Below are 19895 nucleotides of genomic sequence, written 5' to 3' on the forward strand. Positions count from 1 at the left end.
TAAGCACGTTTCCGAATTTTTTACAGGAAAGTAAAAAAGATGCTTTATTAACTGCCTCTTCCTGTATTCAAATTTAGCACATTTATACAAGAACGTACCAAAAATATTTTAATGTTAGCTAGATGTAATAGAAAATGCATTGGGTGTACATATTTTTTAAAATTTGTCCGTTTTCATGGTCAGTCGTCTTTACCGCATAGTTCAACAACTACAGAAGGCATATATGCATATGTTTTTTCTGACCTTAACTTTCACATTTAAAATATAATAGAAGTTGTATGTGATTTCTTAAAGAATTTACTATAAAAAACAAAACTCATATTGTGGAATAAAGCAAATTAATATTAATTATGGGTTAATTTGTACAAAATAAGATGACTTATTATAATAATGCTATTTTACGAGGTTGGATACATTTTGGATACATTTTTTTCTCGAAATTGGATACATTTTGTTTTTACCGAGTGGGAACACTGAGTAGAAATATATAAATATGTACAAACATATATGTATATTTTTGAAAGAAAGAGGTTTTAATAAATAAAGATTAAAGAGCAACAGAGAAAAAATAAATTTTTATAATTCAATATGGTTCATTAATTTTATAATAAAAATTATTCAATTTTATACCGTTATAATTCTTGATTTCGACTCAGAAATTTTTAATAAAAGTCGTAAATTTTATGAACATCAATGTATAAAATCTTCCAATTAGTGTCAAACCACAGCCAACCTATGAACACATACAGTAAAATATAATTATGGATTAGAATTTCATTTTTTCATAAAAATGTACAAAATTTTCAAGTGAAAATGAAAAAATTTAAAAAAAGCTAATTACCATTAAAATTTTTTAACATCCCTATATGCCAGTCAATACTATGAATCTTGCCTCAAACTATAGATAAAATGTGAATAAATACAATTACTTAATTATGGAGTAATAATAAAATTGAAAATAAAAACTAAATTAATAATAATACTAATTATAATTACATAAATTTTTATTTAAAAATAAGAAGAGATGAAAACTGTTTTCATTTTATATTTTTTTCTATTCTAGTTAAAATTTTTTTCCAGTTTTACTTAAAAACTATTGGAGACCTAATATAAAAATTTAATTTTTTCATGTTTTTTCAAATTATTTCTGCTCTAGATTCTTTATGAAAATTATTTTTTTCTAATTTATTGTTATTTTTGTTGTTTTGCGGTGCGGGATTCTTATTTAATAAAGCTTTAAATTAGATTTTTCATGGTGGAAACAGAGATGGCAAATAATAATAATGAATGATAATAAGTAATAATAATCATATTTAATGATTCATTAATCAGATCTCGAAATATTAATGAAAGAAAAACGGAATCAAATTTATCATAATCATCATAAATTTTTTACCATCTTAAAATTTTCTACTTGGATTCTATTTTAAGTAAATTTTTTCCATTTTTGAAATTTTAAAATTAATTTTCAATATTTTGGTCAAATCTATATAAATTCGTTACGCTATACTTCTTACATTTACAAAAAAAAAGAAAAAATCCATCATAATTAATAAGATTTTTGTTATTTTTAAATTTTTTTCAACCGTATATGCTTTTACGAGATCTCGCTTACAATTTCTAATAATTTGAATCAAATATTTTCATAGTTATACACACATATTTGAGTACATATTGTGTCTGTTGGAAAGCAAGCATGTAATGGAAGCTTTAGTATTTTATTTTTATTAAATTATTCTTCTTTATGCACACATCGTTTCATCAATTTTTCAAAAAATTAAAAATATTTACTTGAATAAAATTGTGATTAATATGCTCGTTATAAAATAATTTATTACTTCTTACTTTTTGGTATTATTTTCTAATGCTTGATGGTTAATAAACGTGAATAGACAGACACTGAGTGGTATTTAAGAATGTTATTATGAAAAATGAAAGATCACCTTTTTGGTTAGTGAAAATAGTTTATACGTAATCAGATTATGCGTTATATTTACTGCAGTGCAAAGTAATATTAAGATTCAAAAATCAAAAATGAAACTAAAAGATCTTAAACCAAGAATTTATAATATTAAAAAAAGAAAAATAAATAATCAAATTAATTAAATGAAGAAATTTTACTGTAGCTTTTCAATAATCTATCGGTTAACTCTTTTTTCAAGCCAACAGCATTAAGTAATTTAAGTTCAATTGCTAAATTATTATCGAGACCATTTTATATCGAGACTCATTGAAGTTGATGTACCACGATGCTTAGTGTTGTTTTGATTCACATGTATTAAATGTTTATTTCTCGCATTTCTTTTCTTTAGAAATACGGTTTCCGAATGAATTTGACTTGAAGTTGGCAATTCACCAATGTGTACTGTTAGTTTTATTTATATTAGGAGTATGCTCCTCCAATTACAATTGAAAAGGTTTTTTTTCACTCAGTTCAATTGTGTTCTTGTTTGATTAGCCACTACACTTTTTGTAACGTGGCTGGTGGCAGTTTTTTTTGTATCATAAAAAGGTAACTACAAAACCTAAAAAATTCGGTTTTTAGTAAATTGCAAACATTGAAATAAATTTTACAAACAATTTTACTTGCCTTACAAACAAAAACATTAACAAAAACACTTACATTAAACTTTAAGAAAGAAGAATAAATTCTCCATTTGTATGAAATTACGAGTACTGGCTTCATTTTACTTGTTTCTTCTCTCTAGTCTAAAATGCCGTTCTTGCTATAAAAATAATGTTTTAATCCTCCTGATAAATTGATACAGGCCGGACTTGAAATTGAGTATTGATGTTGTGAGAAATTTTCTGAAATAAATGAAATAAGGAACACTGAAATTATTTTAAATTTAATAACAGTAAAATTTAATAATTTCTTATTTATAAATTTACATTATTTTTAAAATTTAGTACACATTTTTTTATTTTTTTTGTTTAATTCTCGAATTAATTTTGTTTTAAATTTTGTATTAAATAGGCGTATAGTGTAAATCAAGATTTCGAATTTTAAGTAAGTATATGGGATAGAGTTTTAACATTTTTTGAATGACGCAAGATAAACTTAATAACGAGAAAACAATCAAAAGCAAAAAAGACTAAAAATAAATTTAAGAACGAGATAAAGGAACGTGAATTTTTTACAAAGAGCATCTCGTTTTAACCTTAACTGGTTTTTACTTTCAAATGTGGTATTTTGAGATTTTTTACATGTTTTTGATGTTTCTTTTTGGTTCTTTACAAATATTACTGATGAAAACAAGAAAAAACATAGCGGGGACGCGATTACAAGAAGTGCAACAATAAAATATATCTAAGCATTTTATTTCTAATTCTTCTCCTTTTCCATTTTCTGAACAAGCTAGATAGATAACCAACCTATCACTTAACTTTATTAGCATAATTGTATAAAAAACTTGTTATAAAAAAAATTTAGGTTCGTTCAGTTTAATTCATTTTTATAATTCGGTGGTTATTATTTTTGTTTAGTTCTATTTAAAGTTTATTATTAATTTAGACATTATGAGCACAAATTTTGTAAGCGTATAAAACAAAAACCAACATTAATACGATTGTTTTGAGAAGATAAATTTGTAATTATTTAAGTACTAGGTGACTGCACACAACTAATGAAAATCTTTAATTTCATGTACTTAATATGTATGTAAAAATTGAAATATGTTTGTACGGGAAAAGATACAAAAACGAAAAATCAAGAATTTTGAAAAATATTTGACAATTTTTTCTCATTTCTTGCCATTCTACTCAGTTTAATTAACCTTAACTTCCTGTTACAGATAAAAAAAATTCTTATATTACGAAATTAATATGAGTAATTTTAAATTTTCTTGATTGTTATAATGATGCCTACCCATTTACAAATCGTTTAGCTCATATGTAAATTATGAGCTACTTGAAGCTACTTGAATGGTGATATTGTTGTTCTAACCCATTTTCTTGATTTTGCATAAAATTTTTTTTTCATATTATCAGAACTTAAAAATTTTTGAATCCTGTTCGTAATAAAGCTCAAAGCGACATCTGTTATAGGTACAACTTTGTATTTTGATTTTCCAAACGCACTTCTGCAATGAATGCGTATTAAGATTCTCTTAAATTTTTTATATAAGCTTTAGCTAATTACCTAATTTTTATGGTTTGATTTCATTTTATTTCGGATTATACTGAATTAATTGTTGGAATATTTTGGAACATATACCTATTTGACAGATTGAACAAAAAAATACACTATTGTGAGTACAATTCTTGAATTGAAATATGACCGGATGACTTCAATGAATTTTTATAATCTTAATTTTGACATAATTACTGCATGATTTGAATTTCATTTCAAAATGAGAATTCTACCCATATTAGAAAGACTTCCTACACAAATGAATTACTTATATTAGGTTCACCATCCATCAAATATCCATCACATAATCCCTTCAAATATCATTAATTTCCTCATCAATTTTTTTGTTTAACTTTTTGATTAGAGAAAGTTTTTCATTTTTCTTTCTTTGAATTCAATTTTATTGTTTTAATTTTTTCTTTTTCTTTTAATCAATTAATCCATATTTAATAATTGTATAAAAAAAAGTAGCTAAATATGAAATTCAATTTTGTATCATTACAAAACTTTTGTAATTTTTTTTTTAAATTTTATTTATTTCAATTGTTAAAAATAAAAAAAATCTTTTTTTCTAATGAATCATGAAAAACTTTCTAAATATGAAATAAATGTCAATTATAAAATTTTTGAAACAATAAAATTTGAAATGTTACAAAAGTAACTTTGAGAGCAACTTTTCAAAAATTTTCTATCGTGTATGAAAAAAAAATAAAAAAGTTGTTGATAAAGAGGGTTTTCATTTCCTTTTCTACGAATTTCAAATTTTCAATTGAATTCTATATTTACATACATATGTGTGTCTGTACGTAAATTCCCCACTAAAAATTGCAATATAAGTAAAATTTTCGAAATTCAAAATTTTGTATTTGCCATTTCCACAATTACCTGCTATTTTTTGCCTGTTACATTTAAAACAATTGAACGGGGATTGCACCTTTAGTGGCCAGGACTTTTGTCAAGAATATTTTAAATAAATCCACTCAATACATGTTCTATAGCTGCTCTTGCTTTTAATATAAACTTTTTAAAACTAGCCAATTTTTAAAGTAAACTTCACTATTGTTCTTAGAATTCGTAATCCAATTGAATATAAAACTAAAACAAAACAAAAAATTTAGTAAATACAGACATACATACATAAATATACATCCATACTTATTTAATATTACTATTTTAATATCAAATATTTTCTTGGCGTCAATTTTACTTACAGCAATATAATTTAATCTATTTGCTTCCTCTAATATTTCTTTTGAAAGCGCACACAGCTACATATAATGTGTATGTATATAAATTGTTTGCAATTTATTCTGATTTGATTAGATTTATAGTTATACCAAAAAATGAACAGTTAACTTGGGGACTCAAATGAACCGAAATTAATTTGATTTCAAGAGCTTTTATTTTTGCCAAAAATTTAAAAATTTTCTTTGTTCGTCATCCCGTCTATTTTTTTTTTCTTTTGTGTTTTTTTTCCACAGTGACTTCTTATATTTCTGAACTATGATGAATATTGTCTGCAACTAATGTTCACCAATTATTTACTAGACTGGAATGATTACGACGAATTGAAAGTGATATGAAATTTGAAAATTGAAACTTAAAATATTTTATTAGAGCATAGTTTCTTCCTTTACTTTTGATTGAAATGAGTGATAGAAGAACGTACATATGTATAAATTTGATGATTTGTTAATTATTTAATTAAAATACTGATATTTAACTGTAAAATTTAAACTTTATTTAGTCATTCTTTAATTTCGATATTAATTTATTAAATATATGTACATATGTATGCATATTTTGTTTTAAGCATTTGAAAAATTTGCTTGAGAAATTTAAAATTTTTGTGTTGTACGTCAAATACATAGGTGTCACAGACTTAATTTGACAATTGACGTTAAACAAAAGTACTGAATAAAAGTATTGCCGTTTTGCAGTACACCTATGCAGTAAAGTACCAGTATATAATGACATTCTATTGATTAAACAAACTTCATGCTATTTTTTAATATTTTACTGACCTCTGTATATAAAAATTTTCTTTTTTCATTTATATTTTAATATTTACATATGTATATAATGTATAAGTATCCATGTTTTTGTATGTGTATCATACCGAAATATGCAATGACGTTGCAAAAACAATATTCAGTAAATTTTTTTCAAATTATCATTGATTAGCTTTGTTAAAAATTTATTCTATTTATGGGTGCGCATACGTTTTTTTATAAATATCAAACTAAATATATATACAATATACTTAATTAATATTCATTATATTTAAATTATTCAAGATCAAGTTCATAAACATTTTAAATAATTTGGAATGCGCCACTTGTTTATTATTCTTCAAATTAAATATTCATCTTCCTAATTGAGCCCCTTTTTATTTCATTAAATATTTTAAATACCTAACAATATTTAACTAAATCTACCCCGTTGAATTAATATAAAAAAAAGAATAAACATTTAATTAATATAAAAATGAGAAATACAAATATCATTTTGAGCTCTTTAATTAATTTATACAGTAAAAAATTATTCAAAATTATGATCAAATCCAATGTCTAGAGGAATTTTTGTATGATAAATATTTAAAACTCCAAGCTACTCAAAAGTATGATTGAACTGGAAGTAATTAGTTAATGGAACAGTGTTTTGAATGAAAATCCTGTTATATTTCGTCTACCGGGTTAACTTTTCCTGTTAGCTACGTGTTTATAGACTTTGGTAATTAGGGGTTATACACCTCAAGTAGTAAACACAAAAAATATAAATAAAACTCTTTAAGTCGACTCACATACGTCATCCCAATTTGAATTTCAACTGCATAAAACTGGTGTCTTCGCGACTTAACTCAGCTCTAATGTGTGTGAAAATATTTATTTGACGTACAAAAAAGTTTTTTCTTTTATCAATAATCTTTATCAAACTTAAAGTTTTTGTTTGAGCTCATCACGATTATTGATATGAAATTAACATAAAATTTACATAAATTTTTTGTATTTTATTATTTTAAACTTTTTTTTATATTTTAATATTTTAATGAACCGAAAAACAGTAAGTATGTAAAACGGGAAAATTTTTTTTTTATTTGGTATGACAAAAGGCAAAAACAAATTAATGTTTGTTGTCATTGTTTTAACAGCATTTTTTAAATAAGTAAAAATATTTTTAACTTTTTTTGTATGTTGATCTTTCTAAAGCTTATCGTAGCTCTTAAATTATGTCGAGAGTTCTTAATGAAAAACCATATTGTAATTAATTATAAAATGATAATTCGATTTTTTGTCTCAAATTTTTAGTTTTTTTGTTTGTTTTTATTTTCTTTTTAATTTTGTCTCTCTGATTTGAAGTTGAACAAAAAAGAGGTGTTTTGACCTACTGATGTAAAAATTTTTTAAGTATGAGAAAGATTTGTCAGTTTTACAGACAGGTGAGTTGAGGTTCTTCTTTGAATGAACCCGATTAATTTTTGACTTATGATTTTTTAAGTATTTATTTTTAAAATTAATAAATTTTTTTGGTTGATGTAATTAAATTAGAAAACGATGTAAAAAAAGATAGACACAAGACAGACATAATTGTGATTTTTTAAAGAGAACTTCTGAAATATCAATTGGAGAAAAAAAAATAAGAAAAACTGGTTTAAAAGTATTGATTAAATAACAATATTGATTAAATAAAGAAGAAGCTGTCAAAATTCAAAAGCATTTCAGTTTTTCTTATTTTTCTCTTTTCGGTGACTAATCAAATTCTCATTTATTACAATGGTTTAATTGACAATAGTTATTGATGAATTTTTGGAAAGCACAAAAAAAAAAATCTGAAGAGGTTCATTATAAATTTGAATTGAAAAGTGTTGAAATTTTTGGATGAAAATATTTTTTACAAGAAATTATGTGTTGAGTTTAAAGATATTTAATACGGTAAATTGTTAATATTATAAATTATGTTTGAAAAATGTATGGTTTAAATTCTTCTAGTTACTATTTACAGTCTAATTAAGTTGAAGCATAAAATTTTATTTTAATTTTGTTATATAAGTCTACTGTTATTATTAATGTTCGTATTACTTCGTATTTGATTTGTCTAAATTGTACTGCAATAGATTAGTAATGAAAATAATTAATATAATAAATTTCATCGTTTACACTTTTAATTACAATAATTAAAATGTTCGTGAATTTTGTTTGATTGGTTGAAAGTTTGATGAATAAAGATTGTAGGTTTGGTTAGATTGAAAAATTTACTTAACGTCCAACGATGGTGAAAAAAAGTTGATGCCTGCCTAAACCCTGCCTCATTTTAAATATTTTCCCATCGTTCCTAAAAAAACACCTGTATTTTGAAGATAAAATATTTTTCATTCAATATATGTACATATGTATGTATATACATTATCGATATATGCTCTTACATTAAATCAGTTTTAATAATCTGCAAACGATTATCCCATTGTTATTCAATCAATTAAACATTATAAGAATATTCAACTTGAAAATATATAAAACAAAGTGTGCCATTGACTCAATCAAATTTTAATCGTAAATTCATAATCAAATGTTAATCAAAATCTAAATTCTATTTTTTATTTTTTCATTTTCATCATGCATTTCCAGTTGACGGATATATAACCTCAATTATCCTCTAATTTTTAATTGTTTTTTTCTGAAATAAACAAAGTGGGTACTTATAGGTTTCAAAAAAAAATAAAATAAAAAATACCTTCACGTGTATTTTTTGAAAGCAAATCAAAATTAAATGTTTAAGCGCACATACAAAAACACATATGCATATAAGCGAAAATATATTGCTTTGCATGAAACGCGAATGTTGTTTGTGTTCTAATGATGTTCGATTGAATTAACGTACCTTATATATGTATGTTGTGTAGATATTTACCTCTAAGCTATTAATTTATTGAAAAATTGATTGATGGTTATTTTTAAACGAAAACAATTTCTTCTAATTGTAATGAAGTATATAATACATGCTTACATTCATACATACTATACAGGAAGAAAATGATATTTCAAAAGTTTGCAATCAAATTTCAATTTTACATTTATAAGACACAACAATAACAGATTGTATATAAAAGTCACCTTGGTAATGCCTTTTGAAACGTTTACAACAAAAAATTATTACTCGTCTTCTTGCAACAACAATTTTATTGAAGTTCAAAATTTAAACCAAAAAAATTTTAACTTTGAAAAACTATCAATATTTTGAAAAGATTTTGTTAGATGGCGTAATTAAATTTCATTTGAAATTAATTTTTTTTTTTGTTATCAATAATTTACTATAAAATTTTTAAAATTCAAGGTATGAGGAAGTTTTCAAACTTCAATTTAGCCTATTCGTCGAGTTTGACAATACGAAAAAAAAATACGAAATATTATGAAAAGAGAAAAAAAGCAAAATGGTTTGAGTATATCAAATGGCTTGAATATGTTGAAGAATTAGGATAAAAAATTTTCCAAAAAATCACAGTTTCTCCTAAAACTCAACACATGTCACTGGAACAATATTTTAATAACAAAACAAATTCTGATCGTGTAATTTGTTTTGCTACAATATATTGATCCAATTTGGCTTGTCTATAAAATGTTAGATTTAATTGCAAATTTCTTATACGTTATTTTCTTGTTTTAGAGTTTTCATTTTTAATTTTAAAATCTAATTATTTTCTCAAATGTGTCAATATTCAATTTCGTAATTAAATTAACATGTTTTTCTTTTTGTATGACAAAACAGAATCAATGGTGATCTTATTAAAATTCAAAATTATGATTGTATTTTTTTAGTTTTTAAAAATATCCTACGATATTTTAATTTTACTGCACATAATTAACATATTTTGTAAATTATGCATACGTATACATATGTATACAAGTAAACATTTTGTCGTGTGTTCCAAATAATACTTATTCATTGCTTTACCACAATTAATTTAAAAATCAAAGATTAAATCACAAATTCATTACTTAGTCTGTCAAAGTAATAAAATTGTAAACGCACAAAGAAATCTTTGAATATTTTAATGTTTCACCTACTACGGCAGTGGTCGGCAAACTTTTTTGGTCGTGGGTAAAATTGGTCAAAAATCAGATTTTTTTAAACTCATAGCGGGTCAGCGGCAATTTTATAAAAAAGCAATTAAAAAGAATAGTTAAACGAAAAGTTAATTCATTTATTATATATTAAAATAAATAGAAACATAACAGAAATAAATTCAATACACATATAATAAAAATAAATCAAAAAATAACAAAACCAATATTTAATATTATAAGTTCAAAATCAGTGACTTCCATGATGCTGTGCTGTTGCAGTTAATTTGGACAAGTTTGGTTCATATGTTGATACCTTAAGTCAGACACATTCATCAGAATGCTCCGTAGTCAAACTACTCCTGTTTTTATTTAATATATACTTTATTTGTGAAAATGTTTGTTCACAATTATAACTTGATCCATTATAACATTTGAATAAATGGTTTGGAAAATAAAAAATTCTTTAATTTCGTTCACTTTTTTGTTATTTTTCTTACATAGATTTGGAAAGTTACTTTAAAAACTCGAAGCGGGGAACATAAAATCATGCTTCGGGTCACTCCGTGACCCGCGGGTCATAGTTTGCCGGGTGCTGTACTACGGTATTGAATAAAAAATGATTAAGCAAAACAACAAAAATGTTTTCACAGAACAGACAACATTAGTTGCTAGCCTGTAACAAACTTGTGTGACAAATACAATTTTCCTTTTCTGTTATATTTATTTTTTATTAACGCAAAATTTTACATGCGTTTTATACAAAAAAAAATTTTTTTATGTGTCATAAAAACTATAGGAGATCAAATTGAAAAATCTTGCAATTATTTATTTATTGTATAATTTTTCCATTAATTCTCAATATTAAATTAAATATTATTTATTCCGTATTATTTTTTATTATTTTAATATTTATTAATTTAATTTATTCCATACACTATTGGAATTCATATATGTATGTAATTCAACTTGTGTACACGCGCGTACATAATTAAGTGTGTGGACGGATATTAAATTTATTTGAAAATTTTTCTTAAATATTGATTAGTTATTGCATAATGTTTCAATCAAAATGAAAACATTTTTATGTGTATACAAACGCCTATGTGTATACAAACAACGCATTCATACATTTTGTGTGACTGTAAATTGATTTATGGTAGTTGGATTTGTCTTAAAGTTGTTCTGACATATCCCATAATATTACGGTTATATATTTATGTAAATTTTTTCCCCTTCAGTTTACATGAGTGATTTAGAAAATCACGAAAATGATTATGTTACTTTTTTCCCTAGAACATGTTAAATTTAAAAGAACTTTATTTATTAATTTAAAATTTTCACTATACCTTTAATTCAAATGTTTGAAGTAACTGTCATTATTTTTGATTCAAATGTTGCATAAGGTCAGAGCTTAAGGACATTTTAGCAATAAAAATTTTTTTTTCTTTATCTTCTTTATTTTTTTTATGTAATATCAAATTTATGCCTGCTGTTAGTAGTTCATTTTAAAGGTTTGTCTTTGTTACATAAATTTCATGTTAACAATTTATTTCTCACGTTCATAACATAAAAAAAAAATTATTATCGTAATTGTTTTTTTAAGAAATATTAAGTTTACGCAAAATTAGCAGATTTGGGGCTTATGGTTTTAAAAAGAGAGGTAATGTTTCACAGTATAAAAGTTGAGAAAATTCGCCAGATTCCTAACAAAGAGGAAAGAGAAATGAGTTAAAAATAGGCACAAATAAGTACACATAAAATTTAATTGCATTTATTGTTGTCAACCAAGAACAAGAGTGGAAGAGCAAAATCAATTTCACGGTGCTTTGCATTTATATAGAAAGAGATAATGTCAAAAAAAACCCTAGCGGTAAATTACGAATTTAGGCTATTTCACCACCGTCAGTTAGTTATTCCACTACCGGCGTCGTGGAATATTTGTTTTTTTTTCTCGAATTTTGAATTTTAAAATATCTTGCTGCATTTTGTCAAAAAAGTGAACAAAAGGATATTTTATCTTAAACTTGGGAATTTTTGCTAAATAAATTTAGTTTTTTCTTTTTGTTTTTATTTTTTTTATATAGTCAGTACTTCGTACTTTGTTAAATAATTGTTGGTAATCAAAGCTCAGTTTATAGTTTTCAAAACAAATTTTTACACGTGAATTTTTTTATCTTGGGAAAAATTTCTAATTCTGATGGGACTTTTTTTATAACAAAAACAAAATAATTGTATATAGGAAAAATTATAAAAAATCATTGTTCATGGATTTTTGCTTCTTCAATAAATTTTTTTTTGCTATGTATAAAAGTATTTTTTATGCAGATTTCATTCCACTAAGGAATTCCAATTTTAACACTCTTATTAAATTTTTATTCTTATAGTGGCAAAAAGACGGCATCAACAAAGAGGAAAAAATTTTATAAAAACCATTGAATTTATTAATCATGACAGTCAATACTCTTTAAAAACCAAAAAAAAAAATTATTTAGTCAGTGTTAAAAACTTTTTATCTTAATATTAGAGATTTTTATCTTAAAAAAAAATTTTTTTTTTTGAGTCGCAACTCCTTAACTTCAATGCCTTTATTATTTTTTCCTTTTTCTGATTTTTTTTATTTATTTGAAATTCAGAACGTAAGAAAAAATAAAAACAATTTTTTTAATGCCCTAAATTCCTTAAAAGGATCAAAGAATAGCCATTGTTTGTTTTGTTTCTGTTTCATAGTTTATTCAAATCCATAAATAGATGAAGCTAAAATCCATAAAATAAAATAAGAAACAAAAAATTGAAAGCCATAAAGAATAAAATCTGAATAATTATTTTTTTTTTGTTTTTCTCTTTTGTTCTTTCATTTTATATCAAAAAAGAAAAACTACAATTTTTTTTTTATTTTAAATTTTAACTGTGTCTCATTCCTCTAGGTTTTCAATGCACATTTTAATGTTTGGTTTTTTTTTTTAATTGTAAAAATGTTGAATAAGTATAGTTTGCAAATAGTCAGTCAATCACGAATAGTTCGATTTTATTATTCGGGTTTTGGTTTGTTCCTTTTAGTTTTTATGAAAAGGTTTGCCTATGAATTGCTATGCCACATGTATGTATGTTTTCCGATGCTGAATCAGCAGAAATTATTATTTAAAATATTAATAAAATATTATAATAATAGCCTCTAAATGAATTTATCGGATCAGGTTAATGGGTCTCTTCTTAACTATAAGCAAAGTAAAGTGAGAAAATATTTTCGGTTGTTATCTCTTTCGGAGCGTTATTGCAAAATTGTTCGTAAATGAAAAACACATTCCCGTTATTTTACGAAATTTCCGAAGTAAAAATTTATTTGTTGTTTTATTAAATTATTTATTTTTTTATTTCGGAATTTGACCAAACTAGTTACATAATTTTAGAGGGAACTGTTCATTGTATTTAATACTCGTATACAACCAAATTTTATGATTTTTTAAAAAAACTTTTTGAATAACTTTTATGAATATGAATATGACTTTTTTTATAACGGTATTATTAAATACAATTAAAAAAAATGCTCTTAAATAATTACACATACAAAAAATATATTCTTAATACTCTTATTGTTCTAACAAAGTATTTATTTGGAACATAAAGTGACTTCAAGGCAGGTTGCCTTGCTTCAATAATTTAATCTAAATAAATATTTTGTTGAAATTTCTTTTCCTTTTCTGTTATTGTTGTGTACGGTTATATAAAATCATTAATTGTTATAAATGTATGAATTTCTTTGAAAAAAAGTTTTTATTTTTCATTTTTCAAAAAAGCAAAAAATATTTTCATAAAATCAACAATATAAAGACCACCTTAGTTTAGTAGATCATCACGATGCAAGGTTATTTGATTGAGAAAAAAAAAATCTTCATTGTTTTTTATATACTTGGAAGAATATCGGCACGATTTTATCTCGTCTTCTATAATTTTGCTATGTTACTTATAATATATAAATATAAAAATATTAAAATATGTAAAGTTTTTCATTATTTGATATTAATTCTCTAATTTCTTTTGTAAAAAATTTATAATAATTTTTGAAAATTGTAGGTTTGATTAAGTTAAATGGAAAATAAATTGCTCTTATATCAAAATATTTTTTACTTCTAGTTCCAGACAGAAAAACGTATTAAAATATTGAAACTATCTATTTGGATAAATATGCGTGTATAAACATTAATACTTTTCTCAGATATCCTTTCTCTTAGTGTTTATTAGGCTCTAATCAGTCTAGTAATTTTGGTTACGTATAAGAGTATTATATATCCTTGCAGAAGGAACACAATCAATGATTTGCATTTCCGATCAAAATAAATTTCCTTTTTTAATTTTGAGTCAATACCAATCAATCGGTATTAGTCCATTTTAACATATTTACTAAAATATTTAAATATTGTTAAATATAATTTTTAATATAATAAAATTTCAAAAATGAATTTATACCACCGTGAAAGACCAGATCGAATTTTGAATTCCATATACCAACCAATCCATGAATCTTATAATTTTGATATTTGTACAAATGTCTTCAATATTTAACAATTTTGACAATTCGTAATTTTATTTTGTTACATTTTTGTCCACATTATTTTGACCACCATCTTTTTTCCATTTAATATTTTATTTTACTATGAACAACAATCAAAACTAAAAAGAAAGTATTAAAAGAAAATATCATGAAAATAAATTTATAATTTTTATTTTTACGATATTAAATTATTATTACAAATTACTTGTTAATAATTTTATAATGAGGAAAAAGATGACAAAAACTTGAAATGAAAAAATATTTCAAAGAAAAATTTTATTATAAATAATAAAATTTTTTAATTTATCATATAAATTTTTTTGAGTACTGGTATGGGTAATTAACCACTTGTAGATTTTTTTTATACATTAAATTTTAATATCAAATAAATAATTGAGCATTTTCTAACAAAAAATTGAAAAATAAACTTTTGTTTCCGCTTGAAAATCGTCAGGTTCTATTAAAAAATAAAATAAAAATATGAAGCAAGTATTTTGTAAATATTTTGAAAAGAGAAAATTTTTAATAAAGAAATTTTTTATATTTTAATCTTATAAAAATTTCTTATTAACTATTTAAAAAAAAATTATTCATTATTTTCAATATTAATATTTATTGACTGCTGTTCAAGTCTTTGTTGCTCGTTCGCAAATGTAAATGGAGCATAAAAATCAATTTGGATTTAAATTATTCATTTATGATATTTTTATTTTATATAAAAAATTGTAAGAAAAAATTAAAGCAAAATGTTTACTTATTTCTTTGTAAATTAGAAATTCACTTAAAAAATAGTGTTCATACAAAATATTTTTCTGTAAAATGCTTTTAAATTTTGTTCGTTTATAACTAGTAACATCAAAAATAATGATCGTGTTCCAAAAATTAATAAACATTTTTTTAACATTTTTCCTATACATACTTATTTTGAATTGGCATGCTAGCATTAAAATTTTATGTTTTCAAAACAATGTAAATAGATGTGTTGTTATTTTTATTTTATTTAATTACACTTACAATGCAACTATTTGAAAATCAGTGTGTTATTTTGAATTGATATTGAATTTTTTCACAAATTTGTTTTTTTTGTTATCCATTAATTTTGTTGCGTTTTTCTAAATAATCTCCGTAAGAAAATTTCCAAATTCTATAAATCAAACGTCAGCGCTTTTCAATTGAAGCAAACCACAAGAGATACGTCGTCGTAATTGTGTCTTTCAGTCATATCTTTAACACTAGTCGTATTGGCGTCAGTATCACACAAAATTATTTTGTAGTGTTGCAATGTGTTTTGCATCAGCGAATTTCTAATTGGTTTAACTGGCATCTAGAAATTAAAATTAAAAATTACTTAATAAACATGTCAAATATGAAAAAAAAAGAAACCATAAATATTTTTTTTATTGTTTTTACAAAACATGTATGCATGTATGTATGTATGTATGTATATAATTTTGGGCGAGTAAAAATTAAACTTCCTGATTTAATTTTATTACTTACTTTTGATCTTTTATGTTACTTATTATTAAATACATGCTGCTCCTTAAAATAATATGTAATCAAATGAGTAGGTTTTACAGTACTGTGTAAGAGCACAATAAAATAATTAAACTATCGATAGCCCGTTAGGTAAAGAGAGTCTTTAAACATAAAATAACATGTATAGAATGTAACTGTCAAACACTTTTCATAAATTAAGTACCTGATTATTATTATAATATTTATTTTGAATTTTAAATATGTATATGTGTTCTATAATTTAAATATTTACTATAGAAACAGTCACATTATCAATTTAAAATGTGGGTGATTAAAATAAATATTTACACAATACTATTATGGTTAAAATTATTACAATTCAAGTAGAATTTTTAATATTGTATTGAGTGTAATTGTAGGTGGATATTAAGTCGAACTATAAAAGAAAACAATAAAATAGGAAAAAGATTAAAGAATATTTATATAAAAAATGCTTATGCTTCCAATCAGTCACGTTATAAAAAATCAATCAAGTACCTACCTACCTATTAAATAAAAATCTTTTCATATTATCTAATTAACAGTTTCAATTTACAAGAAATAAAAATGTAAAAAAAAAAGTGTTGAAAACAAAAACGTTTAGTTAGTTGTCACGCATTGTTTACAAGCGCAATTTAAAACCGATCAAATCAGTATTAATTTTTTTTTTCTTATTTATTGTTTATCATTCTTGTTTGCCACCCTTTTACACCTAGTCCAATTTATCGTTTTTATATTCTTTTTATTTCTTTTCGCACTTTTATTTTTTTAGAAATTTTTTAATCTTGATGACTTTTGATTCATGACCAACCATGCTATTACTTTACCTAAATATACTTATGAATGTATGTATATATTTGTAGAATGCATGTGTATGTACAATTACCGAAATATTGTATTTTTAACGAAAAAATTTGTATTATCATAATTTGCTATTTTAACTCGCAAAACATTAACACAGTCATATTATAGATCAACGACATCTATACGTGAAACTTGTAATTTATTTAAACATTGTTTACCAATCATATTTCTTTATTGTATTTTTTTTTTCATATTCCTATTTAATTTCTTTAACAGACTGGCGCGGTTTAAATGGTTTGGTTCCTTTTTAATTACATACATTATTGATTTATTATACAACAATTTATATTTAATCGTAGATTATAGAGTATTTAATGATTTTTTATGACCATATTAACGATTATCAAAGAAAAGTGAAAATTATTTTCGCACATTTTATCGTATAAAAGTCAAATTGTTTTATTTTTTGCGCTATAAAATTAATTTCAGTTATTTAATATTGCATTTTGTATACATTTGTGTGGGTATGTATATAAAACCAATCATTAATTAAAATGCATTTCGCGGTGACTATTTCATTAACAGGTGGTGCTAACAATATTTTATTGCAGCATATGCATAATTATTGAGTTAAGATGACGTTTAATGACTTATTATATCTTTAGCGGAAGATAAACTTTTTTTCCTGCAAAATGGTTTAAAATTAAAAAAAAAAAGTATTAAAATTGGCGTTTAAAGTTTAAAACTTGTTGCAATTTAAACACATAATATCCTTGTGAAAAAATCAAAACGTAGCATTTATATAAAATGCTTAAAGTATAACTTTTTTTTGGTTTGTTGTTAAAGTAAATTGTTATTTTGCAATTTATACGATAGGGAAGTTACGCATATTATCTAATATATCAATCCGCCTATCAATGATCATTTACGTTTATTGCATTCTCATTTTACTTGAATTTTCCACAAAAATTTTGCTTTCAAAATTTTGGATCTAAAAAGCATAAGGAAATCTTTGCCTTGTCTCCTCCAAGTTTTCACGTCCATTATTGATTTTACCCATCTTCGGGCTTTGCATTATTAGATCTACTAGGAAGTATTTATATTGTCACGATCGTATTTTACAAAATGATAAAAATAGTTTCATAGGCTTTCCTGGTATCAATAGGCCCATGGAAGAGAAACAGGAAAGACCACTTTGCCGCAGTTTTTTTCGCATAAGTATATTATTTCCAATTACTTTAATTTTATTTGCCTTTTTCGGCTTGATTTTAGAGTTAAGTTCTATTTTTATCATTATGTAAAATACAACTTCGGAGTGCTGACATATGTTTGTCTATTTTGAAAAATCATCAAAATAGCAAAGTATTGAGAGAATTTTAGCTCTATATATAGTATGGCAATATTTATAATATTAATTTCTCGACAAATTTAAACTTTTAAACTAAAAAATTTCTTTGAAGTAAAATTATATAAATTGGTGTATAATATCCAATATTGTAAAAGTTTTTAGCTTAAATTTTTTAAGTTTTCTTTTCCAATTTTCTTAAAACATTTTACTAATTGTAGCAATTTAATATTTTTTATTCATGTATAATTAACTTGATTTCGTTTTCTTTTTTTTTGCATCTATGAAAAATATTCAAGTCAAGTTCATTGTCGATTAAAATATATTTATAAAAAAAAAATATTTAAATATTCGTGTAACTAGGTGTATGTAATTAAAAACAACCTTGAACATAATATCATTAAACATGGTTAACCTTTTTTATTTTTGCTAATTAAACACGACAAGAATATTTAAAATATTGTTTTTGTTTAAAAAAAAAAAAGCTTTAATTTCCATTTTTTTTTTATTTCTGATTTTATTTAATGTTTTAATTGCCATCATTTGACCATAAAATAACGCGATGTATTTTTAAAATTCATCACTTGTACAGTAAAATAAAATAATAATTTTGAATAATAATTCAACCTTATCCAAATATCATTTATTATTTTTTAATAAATGATAATTAAACATGGTAATCATGACTTCAAAACTCAAAAATAAACTTATGTACTTAAATGACAACTAAAAATAATTGTAAAATTATATTAAATTTTCCGCTAAATTAATTTATTTAATCATTTAGTAAAGAAAAACAAAAATTTTTTTAAAAGAAAGTTTTTAAAAACATTTCATCAAATTCAATGGAAATTCTATAAAATTTGAAAATCAATTTTAATAGTAAACGCTGTTTTAACTTGTCTTAATTTATGTTATTATTTTAAAATAGTTAACTTTAAATTGTTAACAAATTACTTTCTACTTCGAATTTGTTATAGAAAAGCGAATTTCAGAGGCCGTTTCCGCAGTATGCCAAAGGTTGACTATCACGATCATGTTAATCAAGTCATTTGATTTTTTAAATGATAATTTTCTGCGATTAAAAAATTTTTGTAAATGACATTTTAAAAATTCAAATGTTTTCATTTAAAAATATATTTATGCATCAAATCTTCTGCAATTGCAAAAGTCTAAGAAATAAAATAATAATCACTTGCAGAATTTTGTCGTGTTCCAATTCGTAACTAATGTCATTTACACGAATTTCGTTATGGAGAATTAGGTTTTTTTTTAATTAATCCAATTACTTAATTATAAAACAATAAAAACTTTAAAATTACTTTATTTTAAATATTTCTGTCTATAATAATTATGCCAATTAAGTTAAAATAACAAAACATCAGGAAATTAACGAAAAACGATTTTTTCCAGTAATTTTAGAAACAACAATAATTTTAATACTTTATTTCTTTAGTGCTTTTTAATAAAACAGTAATGAAAAGTATA

The 19895-nt window shown here is 23.4% G+C and overlaps 1 protein-coding gene across 9 annotated transcripts in view; it reads left to right on the top strand.

Annotated features, from left to right (window-relative positions):
• The window catches only part of LOC129614786 (disco-interacting protein 2), a 92473-nt gene that overhangs the window by 21875 nt on the left and 50703 nt on the right, over positions 1-19895 (top strand). The gene's annotated exons all lie outside the window — the stretch shown is intronic.

This window comes from Condylostylus longicornis, unplaced genomic scaffold (assembly GCF_029603195.1).
Source record: "Condylostylus longicornis isolate FDR11 unplaced genomic scaffold, ASM2960319v2 ptg000119l, whole genome shotgun sequence".
Classification (NCBI taxonomy): Eukaryota; Metazoa; Arthropoda; class Insecta; order Diptera; family Dolichopodidae; genus Condylostylus; species Condylostylus longicornis.